Genomic DNA, 24,923 nt, shown 5'->3' with positions numbered 1-24,923 from the left:
CCCGACCCGCCGAGGGGCAGGGGCAGCACGTGGCCTCGCAGCCCGCGGAGGCTCAGGAGCAAAGCTGGGCTTCATCACCGCCACCGTCTTCTCCTCAGAGCCTGGCACCAGCCCTTACAGCTTCGGTGTACATGAACATGAATCCACAGGAAGTACGAGAGGAGACGCAGCCTGCACCTACCAAACACGCCCACAGCAGCAGAATTTCAGCAGGACGACCTCATACCGTGATGCTCTTTTGGCCTCCATATTTGCCCACCTGGGTTATTACGCATTTCACATGCATTTGAGTATACAAAACATTTTGGATGTGTTTAGACCTGTACGTTACTACTGCTAAAGCAAGATATTTCCCTCAAAACAATTTTTGGATACTTTCTTTTCAGATGGAAAGGGAACAGCAAATATTTTAAGAAGGCGGTACTGTAGTTCGGGTCATAACATCGCGAGTCGCATTGGACGGGTTCAAGTTCTAGCTCTGCTAAGTGAGGCAAGTTACTGGGCTTCAACCCTCATCTTGAAACGAGGATAACGACAGTGTCTTTCATAAGGTGGTTTTGAAGACGAAACGAGAACTTAGCACATTTCCTAGTATAACGAACACACACACACATGCAGAGCAATAGCAGGTTATATGATGATAAGTCAATACATTAAACTCTCGCCCCGAATCCTAGTAACTGGGTCCTTTAGCCACTGTTTTCTCCATCACCCCACGTTAGCCCGAAGTGTGCAGGGCAGCGTGCGCAGCGGAGAGAATCCCGGATTAAGTGTAGAAAGATCTGGGCTCTATCCTGGTTCTCCTGCACAATCACAGGGCCACAGTGGGCAAATCATCTAGCCCTTCCAGCTTTGGTTTCCTCTTCTTTGGACTAGATGATCTCTAAAGGTCCTTCCAGCTCTGGTCAATTCAATATACACTCCCTAAGAGCTTACTATATGCACAGAGAAGCAATTATACAGTTTCTAAAGACCATCCATCTTCGAATGGTACATATGGTAATTATTCTAGAAAATTCAATCAATCAGAACACCCCATTCCTTAACCTTTGTGAATAACTGAGCTCTACTGTACTTTAGTAAAATTCATCAGTGTTCTAACAGCAGGGCTATTTCAAGTATATAGTCCTGGCATAAAACACATTGCCTTTGTCACCGTCTAGTGGGGCCCACTGCGAGAAATGTCTGAAGAAACACAGAACTAGAAAGGATCCCTGCAACCAAGTCATAGGACTAAAGATGAGTGTCTTAACAAGAAGCCCAGGAAACAGCAATTCTGTAATCAAGGCAATTTACAGGAAGGCCTCTACCCACTAGAGTCCCCACGTGAATATTTACTGGGGCGGAGCGGGACGCTCAGAGGGCACGTGTTTAATTAACGGGCACACAAGGAATACGTCTATCACCTGAGGGTCTGAGAATAAAATAGATAAAATCAAATATTTACTTGAATGCTAATGACTTTAGGAATAGAAGTCAGGAACGTAAGCATCCAGGTCCTTAAATTCTTAAATTTCAGACACCCACCCTCGTAAACAAACAGATGCGGCCGCGACTCAGGTTTGGTTATGCTGTATCAATCACTCCATGTAATGCTCCAAGTATCGCCATATACACCTACCCTATGAAGGCTTTAACTCAGTTCTGACTCCTGAAGGGGGACGTGTGTGTGTGCGTGTGTGTGTGCGCACGCGTGTGTGTGCGTGTGCGTGCGTGTGCGCGTGCGTGCGCGTGTGCGTGCGCGCGCGCGCAGGTGCGCACATGCATTGGGGACGTAGCTCCTAGTGATGGAATGTCCGTTTCTCCTGCTCGGATCCCTCAGTTGTCCCCGACACATCACCCTGTGAATGAGTGGACAACACAACGGTGTCCCAATCGAGAGAGAAGCATATTCCACTTCGGTAAAAAAAAAAAAAGGTGTAGCGCCAACGTGAACAATAACAAAGGGATGGCAAATTGGAGGGTATGCTTCGAAGATGAACACACCAAGTAATCCTTTTTGGAAACAAGGTGTACAAAGACTTAACAACCAGGGCAGAGAGAGAGTCTGTCTCTAACAGAGAGGAGATGATACAGTTACTCCTGAAACGTGCAAATGGAAGTTGCTGAGTGAAGACAGATCAATTATTCTTGGTCGATGAGAATAATGAGAGAGAGTTCCAGCAGGGAACACTGAGGTTAAACATCAGGCAAAACTTTACAAGTGGAAGGACTGCTAGCAGAGTAGAGAGGCTGCCAGGAGGCAAGGAAATGACCGCCTGTAGAGGTGTTCAGGGTTAAACTTGACACCTGCCTAATTATGCCTGGAATTATTCCTGCCACAGTTCAGGAGAACAGCAGAAATGTGCCATCAGAGAGGTCTGTTCTGATCTAAAGGAAGATGAAAACAGGGAGGTTAAACTCCTGCTTTTCAACACTTTTAACCCTCTGGTATAAGTGAGGGTTTTGCCCACTGGGCAAACCTCTTGACATTTAAACCCATCACAAGCCTGTTAAAATGGCCTGCATATGCTGCAGCGGGCAAGAAATCAAGATAATGGCGACTTGTTTCGGAGAAAAGAAAGGCAGCCGTCTGGGAGGTCGCTCTGGGTGATACACACCACACCCAGAGAACAGTGTTTCTTCCCTGCCTGCAATCTCGCTGACATTTTTCAGTCTTAATTGAAAGCTTTCTTTGTTGAGTTCCAAACAGGGCATATTATTTGTTGTTAAACAGTGTAAAGTGTTTAAGCTTGATTAGCATGACTCAGAAACTTTTCATCATTTTCAGGGAGGTTCTAAGGGCCTGCTGACAGCTCTGGGACACAGGACTTTTTTCAGATTTCCACTGGAAATGATGACTGACCACTGGCCTCTGCATTCCAAGGCCTAATGAAGGCCTGAGCAGCGTACAGGACAGAACTCGCACCTTCATTAACTAGCTGAGGGACCCCGTGCTGGGGAAAGACCTAAGCTGGCAGAGCCCGCGCATGCCCACTGGGGCCCAAATGCTCTAAGGCTAACAGGCTTTTGGCTCACTCTCTGAGATGACAACGCATACAGTGTCACTCCCAGCACTTTTGCACTTTTTTTTTTTTTTTTTTTTTTTTTCGGTATGCGAGCCTCTCACCGCTGTGGCCTCTCCCGTTGCGGAGCACAGGCTCCGGACGCGCAGGCGCAGCGGCCATGGCTCACGGGCCCAGCCGCTCCGGGATCCTCCCGGACCGGGGCACGAACCCGTGTCCCCTGCATCGGCAGGTGGACCCTCAACCACTGCGCCACCAGGGAAGCCCAGCCAGCACTTTTTTTCCTCCATGAGAAGGACTTTAGTGAATCTGCCAGTTTTGGAAATACAGTCCAAGAGTTGACAGACTTAAGAATCATAATAATAGCCCCCCCAAAGAATCATATAGTTCTGGAGCTGGAATGCAGCTGAGAGGACGGCTAGTCCAAATTCTTTACTCTTTGGAAGCGACCCTGGGGCACAGAGGCTGGTGGGCTTGGGTAAAGCCTTCTAGCGGGTTGTAGGCAAAGCTGGGGTTAGAATGCAGACCTTCTGAATCTCTTCCGGTCCTAGATACGTGGCCACTAATAAACGTTGTGAACCAGTAAACTCTTCCAAAAGACAGATTTAAGAGCCTCTTAGAGTCACGTGTAACAAAGTTGTCACTGTATTTTTCCACTGCAGTTTTTACAGTATTCTTATCCACTCTCACATTCCCAACAATACATTCTGGTCATAGTTTAAATGTACTTGAAATTATGCCACATGGTTTGGAGAAACATTCTCGATCTATTTTCAAGCACAGACTTTGGAGAAATAATGAGTTTGTGTTAAACGCACGCTTGGATGTACTTGACTCCATCCAGGCGGGATGCTGCCCCATGCTCAATTAACATCTGCTTTAGTATTTTCCGAAAAACTTTTGGAAAAAAAATAATAATCCCGCTACGCGCATTTTCAGCACTCTTCCCTCCAGTGAAGAGGTAAAGCTGGATGAAGAACAGGGTAAAATGGTTTCATGTCACGTGGGTTTCAAGTAACGGGCTAATGATTTTCATTCTGCAGACGTGGATGACACTTCAGCATCGATTCGAACACGCTGGGTTCGTCTATTCCGGTCTGTGAGAAAGTTTCTCCTCTAAAGATAAAACTTTAAAAAACTGACCATATACTTCGAAAACCTGTGCTGCACTAACCAGTAAAATATTGAGGCGTCATGTTCAACGAGAGCATTTGCAAAAAAGCCGTTCATCACGCTCTGTTTAGGGCCGACCCAACTGTTTCAGAGTTCACTTTTACAGTGTTCGGGGATCATAACCACGGTATCAGTCACGGGAGCCACGTCCAGGCAATCTCTACAGAGAGTAAATGGAATTTTTCCAAACAGATCAAGTTTCCGTGGAGAGAACAAAGACCCCCTGGGGTTCGTATTTCTGAAACAAAATGGCCAGAAATTAAGTTTAGATAATTTCAGGGTATATTTTTCAAGTGTGACTGGCTCAAAATGGGAGGGCCGCCACCTTAGACACGACATTTTTTAAAGCCCCCAGAAGCAGCAAGCAGAAGAAGAAGGCGGCAGCAACCAAGATTCCTGTGTCACGGCAAAAGTATTTCTGATGCCAAGAGCTGTAAGGGGCAGGGCTCAAGCCCTCCAGCCCGGCCTCACCCGCCTGCCACTACCGGACAAGGGGCTCTTCCTTGTTAGCAGGGTTTCAGAGGCCTCACACCTATGTCTCCGGATGCCTGAATTTAATTCTATCCATTTTTATGACTATCTTTGAAAAACACAGATAGATTTACTCCTAACAAGAGAACAAATTTATTTTATTAATGTTACAGGCATCAACTCAAGCCCTTGTTCTTTATATTTGAAGCTGCTGCTGCTGTTGTTTTTCTGTTTCTCTTCCTGTCATGTAAGCATTGGCTCCTGGCCGTTGTCAGCGTGTGTGCTGCATGTTTCCAAACGCGTTACCCTGACAACCCCAAGAAAATGGGCTCTGCAAGAGGGTCTTTGACAGTCCGGGAAAATGACAACAGCAACGTCAGTGAGGCCCTCGCTCATGCTTCTTGGCTCCTGACTGTGTGACAATTTGTTATGGGGCCCAGAAGCTGAACAGTGACCGAGCGAGCGTGCCCTTACACGACGCCGCTGACCCACCTGGCATTAAGTCCCTCCGGCCTGACTGTGAGGCAATGGAGGAGGCAGCAGAGATGCTGAAAGGGGTCAACACATGGGCTCTGGGGAACCTGGGCAAGTAAGTAAACACTCGCAGCCTCAGTTTCCTCAACTAAAAAATGATGGCAATGGTCGCACTTAGCTCAGAAGGTTGTTAGGATTAAATAAGGTGTTAAGTACTTAGAACAGTGCCTGAGACCCGGTGATTACTCAAAAAACAGCAGCCGCCTGATGCGGGGGTGGCGGCGGCGGCGGCGGCGTACGGCTGTGAGGCAGTGTCCCGGCTCATCTGCGCCTTTGTTAATTACATCAGTGCCGAGATGGTCAACGAAAATTCCACCCACCGAGGCAAATCACTTTGGCCCCTTGTCAGGCCCACAGATAATGCATCATGGGGATTTTTAATGATGTAAGAACGAGAGGAAGAAGAGGGGAGTTGTTGTTGTTGTTGGTGGTGGTGTGGGGGAGATTTTGGTCTTGTGATGTTGGTACCTAACCCCTGCCCCAACCTCTCTTATTTAAACCTTGAACCAAGGATGTGCAATTCTTAGAAGGTGGTGGTCTGTCTTAGAAAGTGGACAGCATAAGGTTTAAGCACACGGGATCAAACTGGTGTGCTCTGATGGAGTCCTTCTGACACAAGGACATACTAACCATATTTCCAGCTCTCCCACAGCACTATGGTAATGCACGTTCAATGTTACATATTCTAAAATACCTCAACCCCTCCAGCAATTCCATTCTCAGTTCTTATTTTAAACTCATTGTATTTATGTGACTGTACCTTTTTCTCAGGAAAGGTTTTTTTAAAAGTGAAAGTATATAAACTTAGAGATATCATGTATGCATTACGAATTTTATTTACCTCGATCTATATCATTTATAGGTATTTTCACTTAATGTAAAAAAGGTTTGGGAAGGTGAAAAAATTCAGACCCCTTAATCTTTTCTTTTGCAAATAAATTATTCATGAAGCTCTCTCCGTCATTCCCAAATGGTTAGGTTTAAACAATTGCTTAAAGTGCTGTTTTTAACTGAAGAACACATTATTCATAAAGCCTGCAGCCCAGGAAACACTTACTTGCTAACTGGTCATTTTCATCTGATCCATGACTTCACAGCGGTGAAACAGGCCCCACAGTGGATATGCTTCCAGCACAAGGCCAGTGGCATTAAGAGTCTGCCTCTCATAAACAAAGCAAGTTGGTTAATGGTCATTTTATGGTCCACTTATTACCCTGAAAATCTATCACAGTGTGGCTTAGTTAACCTTATCTGAAATGATTTAGGGGTACTAAGCACAGTGGGAACCTTCCTGTAACAGGTCAATGGATCAATTTATTTATTTCCAATTTGTTCTTTTCAAGTTGAAAAACCACTGAAGACTTGCCAAGCAATCAGCTCAATAACCACGGGGTGAGGCCGTCACACTGGATCTGGTGGTCTTGGCCCTTCTCTGGCATCTACGGTTCCCGGGTCAGTGCTGTGGCTCACAGGCGGCCCCGGAGCCCAGTCCAGCAAAGACACAGAGCCTGGCTTTGTCTCCATGGGGTCTACATGTCCACCAAAATCTTGGGCTATCTTATGTTCAAAAGTATCGCCGGGACTTCCCTGGTGGTGCAATGGTTAAGAATCCGCCTGCCGATGCAGGGGACACGGGTTCGAGCCCTGGTCCGGGAAGATCCCACGTGCCGCGGAGCAACTAAGCCCGTGCGCCACAACTACTGAGTCTGCGCTCTAGAGCCTGCGTGCCACAACTACTGAAGCCCGCGCACCTAGAGCCCGTGCTCCACAACAAGAGAATCCCGCGAGATGCACAACAAGAGAATCCCGCGAGATGAGAAGCCCGCGCACCGCAACGAAGAGTAGCCCCTGCTCGCTGCAAATAGAGAAAGCCTGGGCGAAGCAACGAAGTCTCAACGCAGCCAAAAGTAAACAAATAAATAAATTTATTTTTTTTTTAAAAAGTATCGCCGGGCTTCACTCTCACAAACCCAAAGTCAAGAAACAGTTCATGCATATGATGAAGAAAATCAGTATGAATAAAGTCATGATACTGTAAACACTTTCTGATTAAAAAAAAAAAAAACAGTTCAAACAACAAAAAATAAAGGATTCCATTTAAATGACAACGTCTAGGCCACTCTCATTTTTCGATACGTATTCTTAAATTTCTCATAAAAAATGTCACTAATGTTAGATGTCACCACCCCTCCTCCCCCCCAAAACGGGGAATTCTCTTTTTAAATTACTGTCTTTCAGACATTAACGCTCCAGTGCAGAGTAACCAAGCATCAGCAAGACAGCGGGTGATAATCGGAGATTCAGGAGTCTTTCATGATTCTCGGTAACCACGGGTATCTACAGGTGCAATATGGTTCTGTCACCTGAGATGAAGTGTGCACTCCTGCTAATCCTGAACTCAAGATTTTAAGGACCGGGCAGGAGGAAGTTCTCTTTTTGCTGAATTTCAAGTCACTTGCAATAGGGCTAAAAACTCAATGTTGTCCCTAACGGAAAGGAAGAACGACTTTTACAGTTTCTGAGGATTCCTTTGCTCTTCTAGTACCATCTCCAGTGACACGGTTGAAAGTAAGAATTTGGAGTCTGTGTGTCAGTCGCCACACTGCTGCCGGGCAACGTCGCACGGCGGACAAGAACCTGGGCTCCGGACACTGGCTGCCCTAGTTCAGCCCCTCGCTCTGACACTAACTAGCCATGTGACCTTGGCTGAGTCAACTAACCTCTCTGTGCCTCAGTTTCCTCGTGTGTTAAGGAAACCTAATAGTACCAACCTCACAGGGATTTTGGAAGGATTAAATGGCTTAATAAATGCAGAGTCCTAAGACGAGAGAGCAGCACCCAGGAAGTACTATCTGAAGGCTCGCTAGAACTTGACCTCTGTCACTCTTCACTAGCCGCGTGGCCCTCGTTCACTTTCTCGCATCCCGGTTTCCTCCTCTGTGAAACAAGGACAATAGCAGTATTCTCCTCAGAGCGTGGCTAAGCAGCACTGCAGGTAACGAGTGCCTGGCACAGGGTCTGGTACACAGCACGTGTGCTCCGGGTACACACTGACCCCTGTCACTGTATCAGGAATCGAACACGTCTCACACTGCGCTCTACGCCATGCAAGAATCTCTGTGCTTGAATAAACAATACGCCACAAGCTTACTCAAGGCACAAACCCTGGGCCATTCCAATTTGTGGGTGTTAATTCAAAAATTTCAGAAATGCCTGGTACTATTTTTGGAACTGTACTTCACCAAGAAATCTCTCTTAAATGTATCCCCCAAGACACTACTGCTGTGAATCTACAAAAAAATGCTCAATGGCTACTTGCAAATGGATAATTGTCAAATTTAACCGAAGTGCATTTTTTTTTTAAGGTATCACTTCTGCTTTCATTATCAGATTACATTTATAGCAGAGACTCCAACTCAGAAAACACTTGTGTCTCATGACTCTTATACTCAGGGGCTGGAATGGGCCTTAAGCTAACAGATATTTATCAGAGCTGAAAGGAACCCAACCCCCTTATCTTTTGATGGATGGAAACCTAGTGGCATTAAGCGGTAGGCCCAAGGTCACATGATTACTAAGGGCAGAGGTAGGGCAAGGACCTCGCTTCCCTTCTGTCTCCAGGGCCGTCTTTCTTCCCACTATATTAGAAGGCTCTCCAAGGCAGACATTCTATTTGTGATTTTAGACTTTGCACTGTCTTCTTAGACGCCAGTTACTATTCTGTCTTTAGCCACGGTGTGTGTCTACACACACGGCGCAGTGAGGGACTCCATAACAGAAAGACAGAGACTGAGACGTCAGTCCTCTTTGCTGGGACACGGTTAATTTTAAGTGTGATAATGACATTGTGATTATGAAGTGAATGACCTTATTTTGTAGAAACAAGTATTCAGGAGTAAAATGACATGATGTCAGGGATTTGCTTTCAAACATTACAGCAGAAACAACTTTAAGAAGGCAAAAAAAAAAAAAAGAAAAAAGAAAAAAAAAGATAAAAGAAAATATGGCCAAATATCGGTGATTTCGGATTTAGGGGAAACTTTAACTGGTGAGGGGTGCCCTCCTGCTGCTCGATCAGGGGAGAACAGAGCAGGCAGAAGGGACAGTGCTGAGGCTCAAGGCAGGAACTCGCTTGGAGATTTCCAGCAACAGGGGAAAAGCCTGCAGCAGCTGCGGGGGGACGGGGCGGGGTGGGGGGGAGGTGTAGTGGGCAGGGAGGTCATAGGGGAGGTCAAGGGGGAAGTGGATACAGCGGAAGCGGGGCCGCATTATGTAGGCCTTTGTAGACCAGGAGGAGGAGTTTGGAATTTGTTCTTAATGTGATGGGAAGCCACTGCAAGGTCTCATCATTAGGGACAAAATTGAATTTACGCTGGAAAAACACTGCTGTGTGCAGGGGCAAGAAGGGAAGTAGGGAGACCAGTGAGAGGGGTTTGCAGGACTTCAGGTGTGAGATGGGAGCGGCCTGGACCTGGGCCACATTAGTGGTGATAGAAGGGCGGGATGGGACATGTAATTTAGAGATACCGCTAGCAGACCAGATTGGGGGGAAGGAAAAGTGGAGGTGAAGAAAAGAGACATTCACTCTTGGATTTTGGTCATCATAATGATCCATCTAATTGCTGCTATCTTTCCCCCAAAATGAGAAGAAAATTTCCCAGTTCTCTCTGGTTATCTCTATACCGTGCTCTGTGCAAAGGGCCCTCTTTCTCTAAAAGAAAACTTCAAAATCACTGTCAGATTGAAATCACCATCAGAAGTCTGATCTACACGTGCCCTGGCTCAGGCCACCCTACACAGATAACGAAGCCATAAACACACAGACTGTGCGGGTAAGTGACAGAAGAGAGTTTACCGCAAGGCCCACTACACTCACTTTAAAAAAAAAAAAAAATCCTACATTTGGCAATTGCTATCTTCCCCCCAACCATCTTAGCTCCAGTACAGGTATCTCCTAATTGGATTTGTTCCATCACAAACCTAAAGGTTTCAAATACGAGAGGTTTGAACCCTCGAATATTTACTTCAGATTCCTTTGGAGGAATGACCACTAAAATGATGTGTCCCTTCTCCTTACGCGGGAAGTGACGTCAAATTTCATACTCCATTTCAAGTTGGAACAAGTCCTCAGTACAAAATAGTGTCTTTAGGTTTACCAAAAACTGACAGTTTTAGCAGGCTATTCCTCTATCGAACACTGATTTTCAGAGATGTTGTACTGTAAGCAGAGGGACAGACAGTCAAGCAGGGATGTCTATGTCATCAGGGAGAAAGAACAGAAATATCTGCAAGGCAGCCAAGAACAAATGTTACTTCCAGCAATCAACTCCTCAAAAGTCAGATCCGCCTCCTGAGGGCACCAGAGTCTAAGGTGACATGACATGTCACCTGTGTGGTGAGTCCTCCTCAGCACCCAGCACTGGGCCTTGCAGACATGGGGGGCTCAGGAAACACCCACTGAAAGAATGAATGAGTGTTGTCTTTGACTCTAACGGTCCTTCTCCCCTGAGCTCTCCAAGTCCCTGAGCTGAATGAAGAGAGGCTAAACTAGGGGCAACGCTCCAGAGGACACAGGTGGAGAAAACCCCTGGCGACGTCACAGAAAGAACTGTCGTACCACAAAAGCTATAGTCTGGGTGCTGGGCGGCCTACCAAGCTTGCTCCAGTGGTCCTGTTCAGAAAATCAAGAACAAACTAAGCACAAACTTACAAAGGGAAGAAGTGGGAAACGTACAATGCAATCACGGTAAGTTTTTCAGGAGAAAGGTGGAGGAAATGGGTCACCTCCCAGCCACTGAGGAAAAAAAGAGGCACTGGGGGCATGAAGGTTAAGGCCAAGAGGCTGAGCTGGATGCGAGCCTCGTTATCAAGTAGCAAGTGGGCCACAGTGTCTAAGATTTTCTAGATCTTTATCAGGAAAAGAGTAAGCAGCTGCATTATTCCAAATAAAAAGTGGGGTCCTTCAGAACACATACTTCATTTGTTTTGAAGCATTTAAAATGATAAAATTAAGCCTAAATGTATGCAGGAAGGAAGATAAGGAATGTTCAAACACCATTTATCTCGTATCCACCTGTAAAGGAATTTTAAGAACAGCATGTCATATCATGTCATAATATAATCAATCAGCAAGCATGTAGAAACAAACTTCACAGCTTTAAAAGAATTGAGAATTTTTTCCCAAGAGGACACACAGACGGCCAACAGGCACATGAAAAGATGCTCAGCATCACTAATCCTTAGGGAAATGCACATCAAAACCACAATGAGACACCCACCTCACACCTGTCAGAATGATAATTATGAAAAAGTCAACAAATAACAAGTGTCGGCAAGGGTGTGGAGGAAAGGGAGCCTCGTGCACTGTTGGTGGGGGTGTAAATTGGTGCAGCCACTGTGGAGAACAGTGTGGAGGTTCCTCAAAAATCTAAAAATAGAGTTACCATACGACCCAGCAATCCCACTCCTGGGTATTTAGCCAAAGAAAACAAAAAAACACTAATTAGAAAAGATTTATGCACCTCTATGTTCGCTCCAGCATTATTAACAACAGCCAAGATATGGAAGCAACCTAACTGCCCATCAACAGATGAATGGATAAAAAGGATGTGGTGTGTATGTGTGTACACACACACACACACACACACACACACACACACACACACACACACAGGAATATTACTCAGTCACAAAAAAGACTGAAATCTTGCCATCTGTGACAACATGGGTGGACTAGGGGGTATTATGCTAAAAGAAACGTCAGACAGAGAAAGACAAATACTACATGATTTCACTTAAATGAAGACTCTAAAAAACAAAACAAATTAACAAATATAAAACGGAAACGAGTTACAGATACAGAAACAAACAGGCAGTTGCCAGAGGAAAGGGTGAGGGGAGAGGAAAGAGGCGAGGGAGAGTAAGGGGTACAAACTTGCAGACGCAAAGTAAATGAGCCGCAGGTATGAAACGTGCAGTGTGGGGGATACAGTCAGTAACTGCCGTATCTCTGTATGATGACGTATTGTAACCAGACTTATAGTGGTGATCATTCTGAAATGTGCAGAAACATCAAATCACGATGTCGTATAACAGGAACTAACAGTCTTGTAGGTCAATTATACTTCAAAAACAAACCAACCAACTTGCAGAAAAAGAGATCAGATTTCTGATTATCAGAGGCGGGGGGTGGGGGAAGGGAGAACTGGATGGTGGTCAAAAGGTACAAACTTCCAGTTATAGAAGATAAATACATACTAGGGATGTAATGTAAAAACATTAAATACTAGGGATGTAATGTAAATGTAAACATGGTAAATATAATGAACACTGCAGTACGTTATATAGGAAAGTTGTTAAGAGAGCAAAGCCTAAGAGCTTTCATCACAAGGAGAAAAATTTTTTGCTATTTCTTTCATTTTCTATCTATATGAGATGCTGGATGGTCACTAAACTTATTGTGATAATCATTTCATGATGTATGTAAGTCAGATCATTATGTTGTACACCTTAGACTTGCACGGCACTGTATGTCAATTATATCTCAATAAAACTGGGAGAGAAAAAAATTGAGAATTTCTTTCCAAAACGGATTATGTACTTTTCTATATTGAAATGTATAGAAAGTCATTACTATTACAGAATTTATAAACAATTTAATATATCAATAAAAAACTGCAAACACCCAAAGGCCCAGAACAAGAAGATAACTGACATTAATCACAAACCATCCTCCTGTCACCGACTCCTGTCTGGAAAAATCCTCAACTCTGTCAGGATACTTTCCTACTTCAATAGTTATCTGTCCATTCCCTCTTTCTTCGTGGTAACTCAAACCCTAACTGTGTCAGATATCATCCTGCAGGGAAGGCAGCCCCAGCCCCAGCCCCAGCCCCAGCCCGAGGGTAAATCCAGTTGCGGTAATTCTGGGTCCCTGGGCAATGGCCTAGATGCCAAGGGGCATTTGAGTGATGTGCGACCTTTCGGCCAATGAGACTCGTGGGGAAATCAGCTGCAGGGCTTCTGGGAAAGGTTTCCTTTTTCTTAACAGGAGGCACCAGAATAAGCAGAACCACTTCCATCTGGCCTTTACCTCGTCAGGACCAAATGGGCTGCGGCCATCTTGCAACCGTGAAGGAGAGAAAGACTAAGGACACAGGTCAGCGTGCTGAGAATGGCAGAGTCTGCAAAGATGGTATCCGCGAGCTGCGAGGTGACTGGATTCCACTGGATTCTAAGATACATTCTTCCCCCGCAGTTAATCATCTCTCATATCAGATGTCTTTTATAATCAATACTATGTCATAGTTTAATTGGCGGAGACTTTTCTTTTTCGGTGGAACGTAAAATGAGGGTACATCTTACAGCTGGTGACACCTTAGATTTGATTAAACACAGTGCACCACGGCACACTCCCTGTCTTTGAACTTCTTGTTATAATAAATTGTCTTGTAAATAAAATGTCCTGCTGTTTAAGTTAGTTACACTGGGGTTTCTGATGCCTGTGGAGTAAGGTACCAGGCTTGACAGATATACAGTCGTCCCTTGATATCCACAGGGGATTGGTTCAGGACTCCCCCCCCCACCCCGCCTCAGATACCAGAGTCTGAAGATGCTCAAGTCCCTTACATCTATATAATGGTGTAGTATCTGCATATAACCTACTCACATCCTCCCGTATACTTTAAACCATCTCTAGATTACTTAATACCTAACACAATGTAAATGCTATGTATTCAATAAATAGTTGTAAACACAATGTAAACGCTTTGCTGCTTTGGGGAACTTGCTAGAAACGTTTTCCCCTGCATGTTTTCCACCTGCAGTTGGTTGAGTCTGCACGTGCGGAGGGCCGAGTACACACGTCCAACAGGACTAACCTGGGGCTCCCGGGGGACACCGAGTCCACATACCGATTTCCACTCTTTCCCACCTGTACTACTGGGCCAGGTTGGTAATGACCCTAGTCAGCCAGGATGTGTGATGATATCTAACCATGTAGACAGGGTGTTTACAGCAAGAAGGGGCCTTGGAGACGGGCAAATTTCATTATTTCATTTAAAAAAAATGAGAAAACTCAGGCCCAAAGGGAAGTGACCTGTCCAGAGATGCGGAGCCGGTCAATGGCAGAACTTGAGAGTCTTGACCGTGTGATCTGGGGTGTCCGGTACACCCACTGGGGCCTCCTTGTGCCCAGGTGCCCAATGGTGTAGCACAGGAGAGAAAGACGGGTTAACAGGAGAGAACGGGTTAACTCAAGCAACAGGAATTCTCATCCAATGCATCTCTCGGGCACTATTTTTGCACTGGCTACTTTCTCGCCGCTTCAGCTGTGTTCCCAAGATCATCCTCTATTTGCCCCTTCACTAGTTAGTGCATTTGACATCACTTCCTCAGTGCTGGTTTCCTATGTATCGCCTCCATTTCCCAACAGTTCAGAAGGGTGCCTACATTTTTTTTCTTTAAGAAAAGCAAACCCAAAAGGTGCCAGGGAGAACCGCGTGATTCAGGCATAAAAACTTTGGTGAGAGTGGGTGATCAATGGAACCTAAGCGATTTTCTGTCTGATACGCTTGGTTCTAAGTTTAACTCTCATCTATTTTCATGCTGACCTTTAAGCCAATGTAAAAAGCCATAAAAAGAAACCTAATTACTTTGCGGTCATTCGTAAAACTTGTTTTGGTTACCGTTATTTATTTTTCATCCTTTAATATGTGAGTTGGAAAAGGTCTGCTGAACACGCAAGTAAGTTTGTATAGTATCATGGAGCCAGTATTTCTAAAAAGGAATGTATCACCCATTTTATCACCGAATAAACAGCAGGTTAGCATCACACCTCTCTTATGATAAGTTCCCCTAATTTTTAATATTGTAAGCAGTCACCCCTCTGTATTACAAAGAGTACATATAGGAATTTGGTTAGTGGGCTGTGCAGACCGTGTTACTTTTCCTTTAAGCTTGCTGGCCAACCCCACTGCTTATTAATTCCTCCAACAGTGGGCAGAAGCAAAGACAAGTGCAGCTACCTGCTGGTGTTGCCGGTAAAGAGGGCAGGAAAGACTGGGACACGTGAGGATGGCCACGTCCCAGGTCTCAGGACCGCCAAGCGTGGCTTCTTGGCTTCGTGCGGGAAGGAATTCAAGGGCTATAGCCGTAGTAAAGTGAAAGCAGGTTTGTTTGGAGAGACACATATTCCATTGACAGAATGTGGTCCGTCTCAGGTGAGAGCAGCCCTGGGAGAAACACACTCCGCAGACAGAGCGCGGGTCATCTCAGAAGGCGAGAGGCCCCGACACATAGGGCGGTTAGTTTTGATGGGCTGGGTAATTTCACAGGCTAACGAGTGGGAGGAGTGTTCCAGCTGTTTGGGGGAAGGGGGCGGAGATTTCCAGGAACTGGGTCACTGCCCACTTTTCGACCTTTATGGTCAATCTCAGAACTGTCACAGCACCTGTGGGTGTGGCATTTAGCTGATGTGTTAATGAGTGTATAATGGAGCTCAAGGTCTAGTGGAAGTCTGCCATCCTGGACCTAGTTGGTCCTAACCAGCTTATGTCTGTCCTATGGCTATGTCCTTCTTTTAAAGGTTGTGCCTTGCCCCCTTCCTGTCTCACCAGAACACCAAGGAAAGAACTAACAGAGAAGAAAGGAGACTAAAGCTAAAACCAATGGCTACAGGGAAGCACAAGTTTGATACAAGTCTTGAGTTCTCATCCAGCTGCTGCTTCTAAATAAACAAGCTTCATAAAGTTTGAGCAAATATTATCTCTCTTGGTTTCGGTTTAAAAAGTAGCTGTGTCTAGAGTCATTCATTCTTTTAACCAACATTTACCACATCCTGTACTGTCAAAAGCCCTGAGGGCACAAAGATGAACATGATACAGTCCCTGCCCTCAATGAGCTCCTGGTCTAGAGAGGCAAAGAGAAACATCCACATGGAACACTGGACAAGATAAGGAATGACACAGACAAGAAACACATGGGCATGATGAAGATACAGACGTCTCTGGGATCAACTTGGGTGTGAAACAGGAGGGAAGGGGGCAGGGTACAACCTTTAAAAGAATGACATAGCCATCGGACATGACATAAACTGGTTAGAACCAACCAGGTCCAAGATGGCGGAGCAGACTTCCACTAGACCTTGAGCCACAGTATACGCTCCACTGTAACACATCAGCACGCTAAATGAGATGCCATGACAGTCCTGGGTGCCAGACACACCCAGAGGTGCCATGACAGTTCCGAGTTTGACCATAAAGGTCAAAAAGGGGGCAGTGACCCAATTCCTGGAAATCCCCACCCCTTCCCCAAAACAGCTGGAATACTCCTCCACTCACTAGCCTGTGAAATTACCCACCCCTATAAAAACTGACAACCCCGTACCCTGGGGCCGCTCTCGCCTTCTGAGATGGACCACACTCTGTGGAGTGTGTTTCTCTCTAAATAAATCCACCTCTTACCTATCGCTGTGTCTCTCACTGAATTCTTTCTGCGATGAGACATCAAGAACCTGAGCTTCATTAAGTCCTGAGAGCAGGTGTGTGACCTCCGTTAAAAGACCATGGGTTCAAGTCCCAATCTGAGTTTCATGGTTTCAGGTGCAAGGGACAGGAATTCACTAAAACTACAGGAAAATGAGGGAGTTCATTGGCAGGACACCCAGATGTCTCTTGCAGACCCACGTAACAGGAAAGCTGCCAGTCCTCCAAGGGAGAAGGCCTAGGAACTGCGGGGCCGCTGGGGGTCTAAGCAGCGTCTCCGTCTATCTCAGGGCCAACAGCGATTCCACTCAGCAGGGTCTGGGATGGAGGACCGTGGGGTGTGAGGTCGGCAGCTTGTCTAGGAAGGGCTGTGAGGGCAGAGGACCTGGTGGAGACAGAAGGTTCTATGAGGACCAGAGGGATACTACAGAGAGGAGTTAAAAGAGATCTTAGAACTATATTAGTCCAACTTCTCATAGTTAGAAGTGAAGAATCTGGGGTGAACCAAGGTCTTGTGGGCCCAAGTTCACCTGGCTAAATTGAGAGAGCCCAGAAAGCACCAGCCTCTGGTCTCTCACTAAGCCCAGGAATCTAACCACAGCCCTGCTCTAAAATGCTACGATGCAAGAGATTCAGTTATTTCTCCATTATCCTAATCAGTTGATGATAAGTTATGATATTAAAATCAAAGGCCAAAAGACATGAAAGCCCCGAGGCTTGGTAAATACTCTGGAAAACAGAGTCCAAATCCAAAACAATGCTAGGGAGCCAGAAATAAAAATGGACAGAATTTTTCAAGAAGCAATCTAATGAAGATGGATGCATTGGGACTGACATATATACACTATTGATACTATGCATAAAATAGATAACTAATGAGAACATATTGCACAGCACAGGGAACTACTTAGTGCTCTGTGGTGACCTAAATGGGAAGGAAATCCAAAAAAGAGGGGATATATGTACACATATAGCTGATTCATTTTGCTGTACAGCAGAAACTAACACAACATTGTAAAGCAACTATACTCCAATAAAAATTAATTTAAATTTAAAAAAAATCAAAGGCCAAGAGGAGAAAAAGAGAAAAATGAAACAGACATGGGTGGGCGGAGGTGGATTAAGTTACTTTATTACTGGGATGAGAGATAGGGTTAATCGAATGCTAGTCCTGAAACCAAACAGTGAACAAATGTTACCACTAATCCAATCTTCCATTACTGATAGGCCTTGCCAATGGATTAAAACCAATCCTGCTGGGATAAACAAGGCAATCTAGGGAAGTGAGCAGAGAAATATCTTCAAAGTCTCTTTTCTTCCTTGATAAGCTGAACTTTTGACTAATTTGCCTCATCACTTGCTTTTTAAAAATCTGTAAATATAAACTGTTTACAGTGATTATGGAAATAGCTACCAAAAGACATCCAACCAAATAACAAATAAACACAGCAATAAACTAAACTGGTTCTGAATGTAATCTACAATGCTATTATGTAATCAGGAAAGACCAAAAAACAGATCATTATGTAAGAACTGTAATTATAAGAGAGCCCCCCCCCCCCCCCCCGACCGTTCTGCTCTCCCAAACCCTGATCACAACACAGTTATTTCAAGATTTAACGTGCAGGAGCTCCATTTCAACAGGAAACGCACTAATTGGGACTCTAGGAGCAGCTGTACTACTTTGACGTCAGTTGCAAGGATGGACTTGAGCAGAAATCTTTACAGCCCTGCCAAGCCAGGGTTAGGAAGGTTAACCCTTAGGCAGCTCGTTCATCCAGTCCTGGTTTCTGGAACCCTATTCAAAAGTTGCTTCTGCAGGAACACTCCATACGTGACGCGTCCTCTGACCGGGGTCCCTGTGACTATCACAGAGCAGTCAAGTCCCAACTGAGCAAGTCAGATAAGGAAGTGAGGGCTCCAAAAACCAAGGCAGTCAGGTCAAAGCCTGGTTTCTGGAAACGGAAATGTATCGAAAGATCGAAAATTTGGTTTCCATTCGCCGTTACTGCTGTAGCCTTATACAGTCTCTCAGGGCCTTATTTTCCTTGAGTGTAAAAGTAAGTTGGTCCCTTACGGAGCTGGATGGTGCTAATGGCTGCACAACAACGTGTAAGTACTTAATCCCATTGAACGGTGCACTTACAAATGGTTAGCGTGACACATTTTAGAGTATGTGAATTTTAACACGATTGAAAAGAAGAGAAAGATCCAAAGAAAGTAATTTGGTCCAGGTGATTGCTAAGGAGTATTCCAGCTCCTTAAAAACCAAAATTAGGGCAATCTGATTTACCCAACCCACCCACTACAGGCTCTCGGTGGTGCAGGCCAACCTGCTCCTCTGGCTGGCCCCTGAAGAAGGCCTGTCCCCCCACTCTCTCCAGTGGGGGTTCTGGAACCCACTCCACCCCTCAGATCCCCAGTAGCCGTGGGCCGCTCTAGGTCCACAGGAAGGACCTAAGCCATCTCAAAAATGAGTGTTCCTGACCAAAAATTTTAAACTTTAATTTAAAAATAATTAGAAAAACGGCGAATTGGTTATTATTGACGGATGCTAGAGAATCAACCCTACTTTGAAAACTGATGGATAAAGGGAAATCGAGCATTTACTCTGCCTGTGCTAAGTAAGTTGCACCACTGGGTGACCAAGCAGTTGACTGAGGGGAGTGTGTCCTTACAGAAGAAGCATTCAGCGAGTAGATGAACAAAGGAATGATAGTATTAATAGATTGCTCTGGCCAGAAGGTTTGTTCGGGTTCTTCTCTAACATCTTATGGAAAAACCTGAATGAACTTTTCGGCCAGCCCAATATTACCACTCTGTGCCCTAATGACTCTAGACACTGACCGTAAACAGCTGCTGGCATCATCGAAAAAGAGAGACAACTAGACATTCTGTGCCTCCTGATAGAAGCCAATAGCACTGATGAAGCAGCCTTGGCACAACAAGCAAATCAAACACGACTGACCGAGCTCCTCCATCCAGCTGCCAGTCTCTACAGGACACACGGAGGACAGAGGACCGTGACCCAGCAAACCATGGGGATGCGGTCAGCAAGACCCAGACCCCGGGAGGCTACGGGACAAACAACCTGGTCTCTGCAACAACAGCAACAAAATTGCGAGAGAAGAAAGAGAGAAAGGAAAGGAAGGAAGGAGAGAGAGACTGGAGAAGGAACTAGTTTGTGTATGCTCGAAATTCTCCATGAAAAAAACTTAAAAAAAAATAAAACATTAACAAAATTATTGGGGAAGAATTGGTAGAGGACAGATAATTTTTAGGGCAGTGAAACTATTCCGTGTGACACTACGATAGCGGACACATGTAATTACACATTTGTCAAAACCCATAGAATGTACAACACCGAGCGTGAACTCCTTGTACACTATGGACTTTGGGTGATAATGACGTGTCAATCGAGTTTCAATTCCAACAAATGTACCAGTCTGGAGGGTACACATCTGGAAACACATCTGGTCGGTGGCAGAGCCACTTATCCCAGAACATTCCTTACCTTTGAACAGGGTTCTTTGCACTAGACCATGTTACCTACCTCCTTGCAGAGCAGCACGTGGCCCCAGGAAGAAAGACGGATGGACAGACAGATGGATACACGGATGGATGAATGGATAGATAGATCATAAAATCCACTCACCCACAGGATTCTATGGGATCTCTTTTTCCTTAGGCTGCTTGGTCTGCCCATATTGACATTTCAACTTTTTATTGAAAACATAATAAAACTATATGGATCTCCAATTCAGAATCTCAGCTCAAACTGTAACTATTTCTCTTTCTTTTCTTTCCCAAGGGAAAGATACTCATTTTTTTTTGAATTTTATTTATTTTTTTATACAGCAGGTTCTTGTTACTCATCAATTTTATTTTATTTATTTATTTTAAATTTATTTATTTATTTCTCTTTTTGGCTGGTTGGGTCTTCCTTGCTGCACACGAGCTTTCTCTAGTTGGAGTGAGTGGGGGCTACGCTTCATTGCGGTGCACGGGCTTCTCATTGTGGTGGCTTCTCTTGTTGAGGAGCACGGTCTCTAGGTGTGCGGGCTTCAGTAGTTGTGGTACACAGGCTCGGTAGTTGTGGCTTGCGGGCTCTAGAGTGCAGGCTCGGTAGTTGTGGCACACGGGCTTAGTTTCTCTGCGGCATGTGGGATCTTCCCAGACCAGGGCTTGAACCCGTGTCCCCTGCATTGGCAGGTGGATTCTTTTTTTTTTTTTTGCAGTATGCGGGCCTCTCACCGTTGTGGCCTCTCCCGTTGCGGAGCACAGGCTCCGGACGCGCAGGCTCAGTGGCCACGGCTCACGGGCCCAGCCGCTCCGCGGCACGTGGGATCTTCCCGGACCGGGGCACAAACCCGCGTCCCCTGCATCGGCAGGCGGACTCTCAACCACTGCGCCACCGGGGAAGTCCCAGTCATCAATTTTATACACATCAGTGTCTACATGTCAATCCCAGTCTCTCAATTCATTCCCCCCCGGCCCCCCCGCCGCCGCTTTCCCCCTTTGGTGTCCCTACGTTTGTTCTCTACATCTGTGTCTCAATTTCTGCCCTGCCAACTGGTTCATCTGTACCATTTTTCCAGGTTCCACATATATGCGTTAATATATGATATTTATTCAAGCTGTAACTATTTCTTGAAATGACTTATAGTCTGCAAATTGCCAAAAGTACAAATATATCACTAACAAGAAAATCACTGTTTCTTGCGGGGAGGATTTATAAAACAGCCTTTAACAAGTGGGTAGAGGGGAGGGGAGAGGAGAGAAATCGAGCTGCTGCCTAACAAGAGCCATAGCTATAAGCACTAACCTGCTTTAGACATGGACCGGCCACCTAATTCATTAAATATCAAATGCCGGACCAGGCAAAACTGTCCTCTCATTCAGGGCACAGCTGATTTTGACCCCCAAACACAGACTCCTGTAATCAGCGGAAGAGTGCACCGATTAAGAGATTCTAGCGCCCGGGAGGGCTGAAAGCAGACTGGCAGGCACCCGTTCTTGGGCACAGCAAGCTACCGCATGTGTCTGCACTTTGTCTTTCCATAAAACATGTAGGACCTTAGGGCAAAAAGGTAAGGGGTGCAAAATAATACATCCCTCTTCACTTACCAAGAAGAATCTGACAGGAGACAGTGCCGCCTCCCAATTAGTTCTTAAAAAAAAATCAGCGCACAATATTCAATCATTTTGTGAATTTTGCTCTTCTTGGAAACCCTCTCTTTAAAATGGTTTTGACTGTTTGGTGGAAAAGCTGCATGGAAACATTAGCGTGCCTGGTCCCATTTTTTCAAAAAGGCACAAGAGATGTTGAGCGTTAACTATTACTTCACTGCTGCTAAGGAGTGCCTTCTTAGTTCAGTGAATTCTGACACTTCCTGCAGGAGAGAGCAGTCAGCAAAGACACAGTTTAATTCCTTGTTAGTGGAAGAAACAGTTCAGTGGAGCAGATTAGGAAATGAAACCCCGGAGGGAGAGTTTCAGTCACCTAAACTTTTTGACAGAATTTGCACATTTTAAAAGCAAGGATTAAATCCCAGGTTTTCACCAGAAATCAGCAGAGCTTTCTTTCTTTTGGATTCTATTATAAATGGAATTGTTTTCTTTATTTTGTTTTCTGGTTGTTAACTGCTAGTGTATAGAAATACAACGGATTTTTGTGTATTGATCTTGTATCCTACAACTTTGCTGAATTTATTAGCTCTAATGGCTATTAACACGTGAGCCCTGCGCTCGTTCACACACTTTCTTTCATCCCCGTTTAACTGCTGAAGAGACGGAGTAGCTGGGACCTGCCCAAGATTCTACTGCCTCTTCCAGCTGAGCTCCCACCCAGCCTGGCGCTCCAGCTCACCACCCCCTTAACCGAACAGGTTCCTTTCAGTGTACTGTGCACACACAAATGCCAGCAAGTGCCCTCTGCAAAGCCTCCTGTCCGTCTCTTCCAACTTCCCAATCTCTACCTCCTGTTGGCCTCCTTTTAGCCATCATCACGAGCCCAGCTGGACTCCCACCCCAACCCTGGCCCTCAGCTCTAGCTGTCTGGTCACAGAGGTAACTTAGCTCAATAAGTGAAACCCCAGGACTCTGTATCCCCAGCCTCCTACCTGGAGCAGAGAACCACGGGGGGCATCCACCACCTCGGTTCCCCCCCAGCCCCTGGTAACCCTGGTCTCCAACGAGACAGCCCTGGTCTTAGGTGTCCCAGAGCTCTGCACACACGGCCCTGGCAAGGTCAGACCCTTTACCTGCAACACACCTTCCAGGAAAGCAGGCAAATTCAGAATGCAAACCAGATTTATTTCAGGGGTTAGCCTCCCCTCCCCCCCGCACTTGGAATCTGGTTTTCATGCTCACAAAAAGGCAGCCCTAAAGGTGGGACTCCCATCTCCAGACCCAGAGAAGCTCCAGCCTAGCTTTCTTTATCAAGAGCTAAATCTGGACAAGGGCATCATTTCTCAGAGCAGCAGGGCTCCTAACACCACTGAAATTGTTACCCAAAATATAAGTATGATTTCAGAGCTGTTGGCGAGGACTCACATTTTGTGACTATATGAAACTTAATTTCACACCTTTTATAAACATTTGCTCATTCACAGCAATTGTTGCGAGTTCTAAGGAGAAACCACTATTTGTTTTAGCTAAATTACAATAAATCACATGCTTCTGATTTCTGCACAGGGTGAGAGCTAAAGACATTTTCCCTCAAAACTGGCATAAGACGAGCGTGAGCTCCACGGAGCCTGGGCCCATGTGCTGAAATGAAACAAAAATACCGTCTCCGATAATGAAGAAGTCAAACACATATGAAAATGCACAGATGATCCCAAATGCCCTTTTCTCTAGTTCGTTTATTTCAAACTGTGGCCCTCTGTGAGAAATAATCCTATAACTGACGCAAGCGGCACAGCTCCTCCTTCATCAACTACTCCAGGGAGGAGAAATGACTAGCCCCGAAGAGGAGGACCAGAGGCGACTGGCAGGGTGTACAGCCACCTGGGTGGTCGCGGCTGGTCTGCAGCCACAGTGGCAGGGAGGCCATTTACCATATGGACACAGCCACAGAGCAGGGCTACGGCGTGAGGAAGGAGGGCTACGGTCAGCTGTGCGGGCCCAGAAGCATCATACTACCACCCAAAGACAGCAAGGGGAGCTCGGGGACAAGGGGGCACTGCCAGGCAAGGAATTAACACGCTTCCAGACAAAAACCGGCCTCACATGTCCCACCAAATCTGACCACTGATCTGTTTTCTTCCTACTTTATTCTGGCGGTAGGGAAGTGGTAGGGAAGGTAAGAAAAGGGATTCTCATCGGAAACAAAGCACTTGGGGAAAAGAGCTTTTACTACGCTTGGACCAAGCCCCCATCCCACTTAGATGTGTATATGCCAGTGGCATCAGCAACAGGGGTAGCAGAGAGCATTTATTCTACACTTCGTATGTCCCTCCACGTGGAGCAGTCGGCTACATGGAGGGCCCCCAATGGAACATGTCCTGGTATTTATGCCCGCGTGCTGGGCAGTCCCTTCTCCTTAAGTCTGGGATGATCTTGTGACTCGCTTTAGCCAACAAAATGTGGCTGCACTTCGATATAACTCAGTCTCAGTGCCTCAAGAATGTTACACTTTAGAAGGAAAATTTTAAGGTGTGTATGCAAAATTTAGATATAAAAAGCCAACTTGCCAACTTTCTCATTTCCTAATCATTCTGTAAAACTTTTCCCTCACTAAATAGGTACCGTTAATTGCCTGGGAAGAGTCTCCTTTTATTTCGGTAGTGGTTCTTATTTCAAAGGCTACCTGTAATGCTTTACAAAACTGGCTTTGACTTTGGTGTGAGACAAATATATGGAAGTTTATTACTACATTAAACCTAGCCTTCCCTTCCGGTAATTAACGATAAATATTTTTAGCATCTGAAAATGTGCATCTCAGACAGATATGTAAATATTCAGCGCCATCCTTTTGAGACTGTTTTCATTTTCAATCGTGCAGGCGTATGTAAGTGTTTTCATTAACAGCCTAACTACATCGAATATTTTCATTCTGCACAATATTTTGCTTCTATATTTGAAATAAGTGAATTCATCTGTGCTAATAAGTGTTCTAAATGGACATTTTAGTAACTGAAATCAGCACACACTGTAACCCTCAGACCAATACGTAAAGCAAGGACAAATATTTCTATTTCACCAAAAAGGCAAAACTGCCCGTGATCGGTAGCTTGGCTCAAGGTCACATTTC

The 24,923-nt window shown here is 45.4% G+C and overlaps 1 protein-coding gene and 1 non-coding gene across 4 annotated transcripts in view; one reads left to right on the top strand and one right to left on the bottom strand.

Annotated features, from left to right (window-relative positions):
• The window catches only part of MED27 (mediator complex subunit 27), a 197,906-nt gene that overhangs the window by 78,624 nt on the left and 94,359 nt on the right, over positions 1-24,923 (bottom strand). The gene's annotated exons all lie outside the window — the stretch shown is intronic.
• On the top strand, positions 7,174-7,236 carry LOC131762056 (small nucleolar RNA Z39). Its single transcript, XR_009337138.1, has one exon. It is a non-coding gene; the product is annotated as a small nucleolar RNA Z39 (small nucleolar RNA).

Source organism: Kogia breviceps, chromosome 8, assembly GCF_026419965.1.
Source record: "Kogia breviceps isolate mKogBre1 chromosome 8, mKogBre1 haplotype 1, whole genome shotgun sequence".
NCBI lineage: Eukaryota > Metazoa > Chordata > Mammalia > Artiodactyla > Physeteridae > Kogia > Kogia breviceps.
Note: the sequence above shows the minus strand (reverse complement) of the source record. Positions and strands in the feature narration are given on the sequence as shown.